The sequence below is a fragment of the Rhea americana genome, unplaced genomic scaffold (assembly GCF_003343005.1).
Source record: "Rhea americana isolate MKP2758 unplaced genomic scaffold, rheAme1 scaffold_43, whole genome shotgun sequence".
NCBI lineage: Eukaryota > Metazoa > Chordata > Aves > Rheiformes > Rheidae > Rhea > Rhea americana.
The window spans coordinates 1,142,032-1,149,361 of record NW_028186568.1 but is presented as its reverse complement, the minus strand read 5'-3'; the positions used below and the strand labels follow the sequence as shown (position 1 = coordinate 1,149,361).

Sequence of the window (7,330 nt, the reverse complement as noted above, 5' to 3'; positions counted from 1 at the left end):
GATCCCCCTGCCAATTTCCGTTTTTCAGGCTCTTTGTGCAAGAAAGAAACTTAATGGAGGAGCCTCTCTAATGTGCGCGCCAGCAAGGAATACAGGAGACCCAACATGCAATCCATAAATAGAGACACTTTAGAGGCTCGTTAAACATTCACGCTTTTTGCATAATTGATGACTTTCCATAATAGATATGGATGATAAACAGCTTTAAATAAAATGAAAATTTATCAGTGTCATATCATTTATCAGCATTATGTTAAAATGGAAAATATGGGGAAAATATTATCGTGACTCAAATGAAAACACTCGGCAAATATCACAGAAGAAAGAATGATTTGGAGGGCTGYGTCTCCGCATTCACGAGGATTTATAATGGGACTGCCGACAACAAAGAACCGGCAACGGAAGCCCAGAGCCAAAGGAAGAGTTGTAGCATCCAAATGCAAACCCCTGAGTTGGAGCAAGAGAATGGATGAAATGTAGAGCACAGGCTGCATTAGAGATRAGAACAGGCAGCACAGCAGCCCTTCAGACCTTAAAGTCTGTCTGCATGTCCACCCCACCGCGTATACTGTACGAGGAGAGGGGGGGAACAGCTGGCAGGCTCTTGCACAAGCTCTCACTTGTCTCCTGTCACAGTGTATTCACTGTAGGTCCTAGGACACCTTCTCTGCTGCTCCCAAGGGCTGACAGCAAGTCAGTTCTCCAGGGTGGGTCATACCATTTAGTGTTAGTCTTCTCTAAGGTAGACAAGCAAGACTAAACAAATCTTCTAGGCTCCTGCTATACTCCATGGAAAGAGATGGGCACTTCCAGCAGGAGATTTGTCCCATTTACCTTAAGTGAGTCACGCTTTGCGAGATGTCTCCTCCTCTTCATCCCCCATCAGGAGAGCCAGAATGATGAGCTTGCAGCACTCTCGCAACTTGAGGCTTCTGTGGCTAGCTGAGATGAATCCCACCTCTGAGAAAAACGGGGCTTTCTCAAGGGATTTGAAGTCCCTGCAAATTACTTCAAAACAGGGATGCTCCTGTGTCAAGAAGGTAAACAAAATTTCTTACTTATAATGGCAATGGGAGTCATGAGGCACTTTAATACTTCAGCCACAGACTGCTGAGGAATCTTCTGTGCTCTGAAACTTCATATTCCCCATGATTTTTCAAAAATAATTGACAGAGGCTCAGAAGGTCAGCTAATTCTCTCAGGGTCCACCCTACCGCAGTGTGCTTGTGCAGATAGGTTTGATTTTCCCAAGTATTCCCCTATCAGCTTTTTACTGATATCTTTGCTGACAAGGTCAGTCAAAAGACAGACCAACCAACCAAACGTAACAAACATGCTTTTGAAGAAGTTAGGAACCATTACAAAATCGGATGTGTTTTTTACTTGCCTGCAGCATTTTAAACCTGTGGATGGAAATCAAAGCTTTCTTGTCGCCTGAAATACACACTGTGCTTGTGAAACGAGGGATAATAAGTGCTTTCTCTAGCCAAAGGCCAGACAGACTGCGAACAGCAATCAAGCGAGCTACTTCTCCAGGATACCTCAGCTCTGTCAATGGGAGGGGGTGGCTCAGGCTCCTGGACACGTCCGCAGCTGCGTAAGCTGTCAGGACGGCTCCCGCTCTTCCCCTTTGACTTCGGCAGCGCTATTTCTTTCAGCTTACATAAGCTGCGAGCCTTCCAGCCCCTCCCCAGCGCTCGGAGCCAGGCTCCTCCACGGAGGCCAAGAGCGCAGCAGCGAAGCTTTTACCGCCCAGCCCCCAGTATGAGACGGGGACTGATATTACGAGAATAAAAGCTATTTATATTTGGAGGTAACAGGAGTTACCATCAATCAGCATGGCTTTAATAGAGAGGAAAGCATCCCAGAGAAACGTCTGTTCCTCTCTCTCTTTTTTTTCTTTTTTAATGAAATTGCAAAGCCTGTCCCTGACCTCTGTTGGACTTTGCTCCTCTGCCTCCTTCTGAGGCCCATGAGGCATCCTACTGACTTCACTTACCAGGGGTTTGTGCCAGCAGGTCCTTCGGCAGGACTGGGGCCCGAGAGGACAAAACAGCCAGCCCAGCAGGCCTGGCTCAGAGCAGCGGAGCTGAATTCTTGTGCAATCTTCCTTGAAATGAATTCAAGTTGGCTGAGAGCAGAGCATTTGCGCATGGCCTGAAAGCTGGATCGAGTACTATAAACAAAGGGAAACAAAAAGAGAGTGCTAGCACTGCATCCCACTGCGAGGGGTTTGGCCAGCACAGTAACGCAGGCATCTGACCCAGGCCAAGCGGAGCTGAACGCCGTGACGAACGCCTGCGGGAAGCGGGGGCGCGGCGCAAGAGGTCTCGTCCGTCGGGGACCCTGTGACTGGGACTCCCTCTGTCGTCAGTGGGAGCATGGGGTGGAGGTGCTAACAGCTGGATCGCACAGAGGGCTTGGTGCTGAGGAGCTGCAAGCATGGAGACACACGGGAAGAGAAATACATTGAGGAGACAGGAAAAGAATCAGCGTATGATCACAAAAACATGTTGCTCTGGAGCAAATGCAAGCTGGCTGAAGAGGAACAGGGAAATGTCCCTGCCTCCCATGTGCACCTCCAAGCTGGTATGCTAACAAAGACACGCAGATGAAAATGAGTTGCAGATTGCAGCTCCCATGCAGTGTAAGGGGCATTCACATCATTTCACTGTACCTGCTGTCAGGGACCTGGTCTCTCCATAAAGTTAGTGGAGGAAAGGCGATTGCTCTACTTTAGGGACCGTTAAGCATATAAATTGGGTTGATCCAGTTATTTTGACCACACAGAAGGTATTTACACTGTACAGCTCAGGCACCCAGGTACTAGACAGCCTTCAAATGTGCTGGTAATGGTCCCTAGGAGAACAAGACCAACACAGCCCTGCTTGCACTGGCCCTGCAGTTCAGCTTTTCGGAGCTGCACGGAGCGGTCCCTGCACTCAAGCCTCCTGTTAGCTCTTCTGCAGGGAGCATGGCCAAGGAAAAGGCTCTGTGTGGCCAGGGTATTTCTATGCCTCAGCAGTCCTACTTGGCTAGATCAGCCCCTTTGGGCCATTAGTAGTCGGTGTAAAATAGAGCATCCTTCCAGCTGCTCTCTCTCGTGCCAGCCACTGAGCTCACGCTCACTGGCCCAGAGCTGGAGAACCTCGGAGTTGTCAGAGAGCCACCTCTGCTGCTCTCTGGGCTGAGCACTAGCCACCACTCAGCAAAACCAGGCAGATGCAAGTCTGAGCTGCGTAATACACAGAGCCTTGTCCCCATGCCGGGAGGCTCTCTCCACCCAGAGTTAGACCATGTCTGGCAGACTCAGGTGGATAGGAGAAAGACAGCAGCGGAGATGGGGGGAGTCACAGGGCAACCAGTAAATGATTAGAGGATTAAGACTGACTGATGGAGAAAGTGAAAAGAGCTAAACACGTACAGTTCAGCTAAAAGATGATGGCTAGAGAGGACATCAGCCCCCAAGCAGCAGGCATGTTCAGAAACAGGCCAAGAGAAGAATGGCTGAAACCAAATGCAGGATGAAATGCACTCTCCAACATCACAGAGCATTAGACAGAGACGGAGGTTCCCGAAGGAAGCTCCATCACTTGAATCATTGTAAACTAGGCTGGACAAAATACTGGATAATATCCAAGGGGGGGATAACTCTTCATCAGCAAGGAAAGAGAGCAATGAATAAGATGAATACCTGGGCCATTTCCATCTCCATGAATCTATCTAATGCACTCACTTTCTTTCAGTGTCTGAAAAAAAAAGAAAGAAAAAAGGAGCAAGTGCCTTTCCTTTGCCAGCAGCACATTAGACTCATAGAGCCAGGTTGCCAGAAGGCTGGGGCGGGGGGCACAGTGCCATCCCCGCTGGTGCCCTGGAGCGGAGCAGACGAGAGGCTCTTGCCGCCTTCTCACAGAGGGGCAGACACGCTTTGCCAGCCCAGCAGGCAGGAGCAGCACTGCCGTCTCCCTGCCCCTAAGCACTGAGCCAAGCCCTGAACCTGCGGCTTGGCCTGCCCCAAGGTCTTAGAGAGGCAGCATGGCACCAGAGCGGGCTGTGCTCTGCTTTGCAAAGTACTTCCCGAGCTATGTCTTACATGTGCAAAAAAGCTTTGAGAGAGGTTGACGCTTGCCTTCTCTCCTTTAGTATGTTCAGGCCAGACCAGGCACCAGCACAGCCTCTAAGCATCAGAGTCAGATGAGGAGAGCAGGTAAGGGTTACACAGTGCGCCAGCCAGCCACTTCGGGAAGAGTGAAGCAAACTGCATCGAGATGAGCTGCCAGGGGAAGGCACTTTTATGGCAGTGAGCTCATCGATCCATTGATGATTAAGCCCCAGCTCTTGTACAGCATTTTTTATGTAGAGCTGGAAGTACGCTAGCAAGGCAGATGAGTATTGCTGCGGGGTTAGGCACAGCACCTGCCACCACATCCTTTGCTGAGACACTGCAGTTATGAAGCTTTTCTCCTTTGGCTCCGATCGTTGTCCATGCAGAGGAGGACCAGTGGAAGGTGACGGAGCCGATGCCCCAGCCCCAGAGCTGCCTGCAGGGGCACATCTTTTCCCGTTGGGCTCTGGGGGGAGATCAGGGACAGCAGGCACCAGATTTGGCGCCTGGAGCGACTTGGTGTCTGTCTCCCTCCTGTGCTTTTAGAGAGTGGCAAGGGACAACGTCCCTCAGACATCCCACCTTTGTGGAAACTGTGGGGCCTCGTCTGCAAGGAGGGCAGCGCCCGCCCTGGGCGTCTCCTGACAGCTGATTCTGCAGTTATTTCCTTGCCATTAGTTACCGATCGATTCTCGGGAGTTCCCTTACCAACAGGCGGACCGGGCTGGCAGGGCAGCGGGCAGAACCGCTGCCTCGTAGAAGCGCACCCTCACCACGGTGCAAGAAGCTACTCGGTTTTGGGCCGTTGTCTAGTTAACCATTAACAGTTCATAAAATTCCCGGTCCCTCCCTGCACAATGAGCGGAGTTCTCCGAATGCTATTAGAAAATCCTATTTCTAGTCTGTTATGAAACAGAGGTTTTGATGTGCTGCCAATTTTTATGTGGAGCTCGGGAAACAGCACACTTGCTGCACTGTAAGCCGTCCGCCCCAGCGGCTCTTACATAAAGCTTTCCTAGCAACCCGTGTTTATCGTGTGTGTGTGTGTGTGTGTGTGTGTGTGTGTCCGTCCATCCGTGTGTGTGTGATGGAAAAACTGAGTGACCCAGTGAAAAACTGGACCGGCCAGCGCTTCCCATGTGGTCGGCGCTGACAAACATGCAGTGGTTTTCCAAGGCAGAAAGTAAAAGCAAGCAAAGGGAAAAATCCTGCGGGCCGCGCTGTGCGCGTGCAGCGCGGCGTGAAGCTGAGGTGCACCCAGATGCGGGCAGCTGCGTCTGTACAGATAGCTAGCGGGAACGCAAGCGAGCACGGATCCCGGACGGGCAGCTTTTCCACCGCTGACTAATCGCTCCTTTAAAGCACGCAGTCCCCTTCAGGCCTCTTCCACTGGTTTCTTGCACGCAGTGATAAAAGGAAGCAAACATCACATCCTGCAGTCCCCGCCAAGGAAAACAAGAGCGCCGCCGCGGAGGAAGCGCGCCTGAGGAGGAGGGCTGCAGCCCTTCCGCGCGGGCTGGCCCCGACCTCCCGGCGAAGGGCTGCCGCAGGGCGGGAGGAGGCAGCGGGACCGGCCGATTCCTCGTCGTCGCCCCGGCTCCCCAAAGACGATGCCCGCCAGGGCTCTCTGGACGGCGGGCGGCGGAGCACCGCTGTGCCATTTAATTGGCAAAGAGGCCGGATGGCGAGAGGAAAACAGACATTTAGAAGCAGAGCACTGGCCCCGAGCCGTGCTCCCGGCCGGACCCGGCCTCAGCGGCGTGGCCGGCGCGCTGGTCTCCAGCTCCAGGGACCCCGGAAACTCTGTTCCCGCGGGAGCCGGACGCCTTGCCCTCGGTCAGCGCCGGGTGCCCGCGGGGCCCCTTGCTTTCCCACGGGCGGGCAGGAGGAGCGGGGCGGGCGGCGGGCTCCGAGACCCCCGCCGGCACGGCGGCCTGGCCCTCCGAGGGGCCCGGGGCGGCGCGGGCAGGCCGGGGCGATTTCTCTGCCGAGTTTCATAAGGAAGCACATGACGAGGGCAGTTGGAAACCACAGCGCTGCGAGCGCTGATTACAGCCTGCTGAGGAAAATGAGATTTTTATCTTGCAGGAATTCAATTACGAAGAGGGGGGAAAAAAAAGAAGAAGAAGAAAAAGAAAAAGAAAAAAAAAACAGGCGCACAGCATGTCTGGCTTCATTTGCTTCAGCTCACCACACATTGGGGGGTTTAATTTAAGGAGAAAGGTGTGTGAGCATTACCTAAAACCTTGTGCTTTTTTGTTGGTTAAAAAAAAAAAAAAAAAAAAAAAAAAAAAAAGAAAAAAAAAAAAAAGCAAAAGCACAAAGTCACCCTGCTGGCAAATGCGTGCAGCAGGGATGATGTCATTGGAACAGTTGGAGGAGAAAAGAGAAAAACAAGTCTGTGTGTGCTAATCCTGTTTGCTGCCCTAAAGGGAATGGAAAGCGGCCAAGGCRAGGAGTTCTGGGAAGCCATATAGGGGTGCCAAGCGCGCCGCGCCGCCAGCGCGGGGAACTGACATCTTTGTTCTTGGTCGCTTGGCGGGCTGCCCGGGGCCTCATTTCGGCTCTGCGGCATGATTACACTGGACATCTGCCAGCTGAGCTCTCTGAGCCCCTTTTCTTCTCCGCGAGCTCTTTGCCAAACATGTAGCAGTTGCCATGGCAGTGGAAAGTAAAGTAAAAAAAAAAAATTAATAATAATAATAATGATGATGATGATGATGATAATGATGCAGGCATATAGCTAGATAGGGAGATAAAAAAAAAAAGTCCGATGACAACAAAGCGGCGGCACGCCTTGCTCCAGATGCGCCACATGTGCAGATATAAAAAGGCAGCAAACCTATTAATCAGAGATTTCAGAGGCGGAGGGAGCGAGAGCAATAAAGGCTGAAAGGTGACGTGAGGATAAAGCAGTGAGTGCACCCGGGCACACACAAAATCGGCCCRGGCAGGCCGAGATGGGGTGACCTGGTGGTTTCCTGCTCCTTTGCATGCATTTGAAACTGCAGAGAAGCGGGGTTTAAAATAGCACAACATGGTGGCACTTTCACTATTGCTTGGATTCCCCCCCTCCCCCCTTTCCCAAGTTAAGGAAAAAAAAAATAAGAAAGAGAAAGGCTGCTCTGCAAGTGAGAAAGGGGGTTATTTATAAGCGCTGCATAGCAGAGGGAACCGGGCAACTGAGGTTCAGCGGCTCTGGGAGGCGAAAGGGGAAATTCTTCA

The 7,330-nt window shown here is 52.0% G+C and overlaps 1 long non-coding RNA gene across 1 annotated transcript; it reads right to left on the bottom strand.

Moving 5' to 3' along the window:
- Window positions 1-220: 220 nt before the first annotated feature.
- LOC146589859 (uncharacterized) lies at window positions 221-2,216 on the bottom strand. The gene is made up of 2 exons (XR_014897089.1): window positions 2,000-2,216; window positions 221-1,027 (listed from the first exon to the last, which is right to left on the bottom strand). It is a non-coding gene; the product is annotated as an uncharacterized LOC146589859 (long non-coding RNA).
- Between the last annotated feature and the right edge of the window lie 5,114 nt (window positions 2,217-7,330).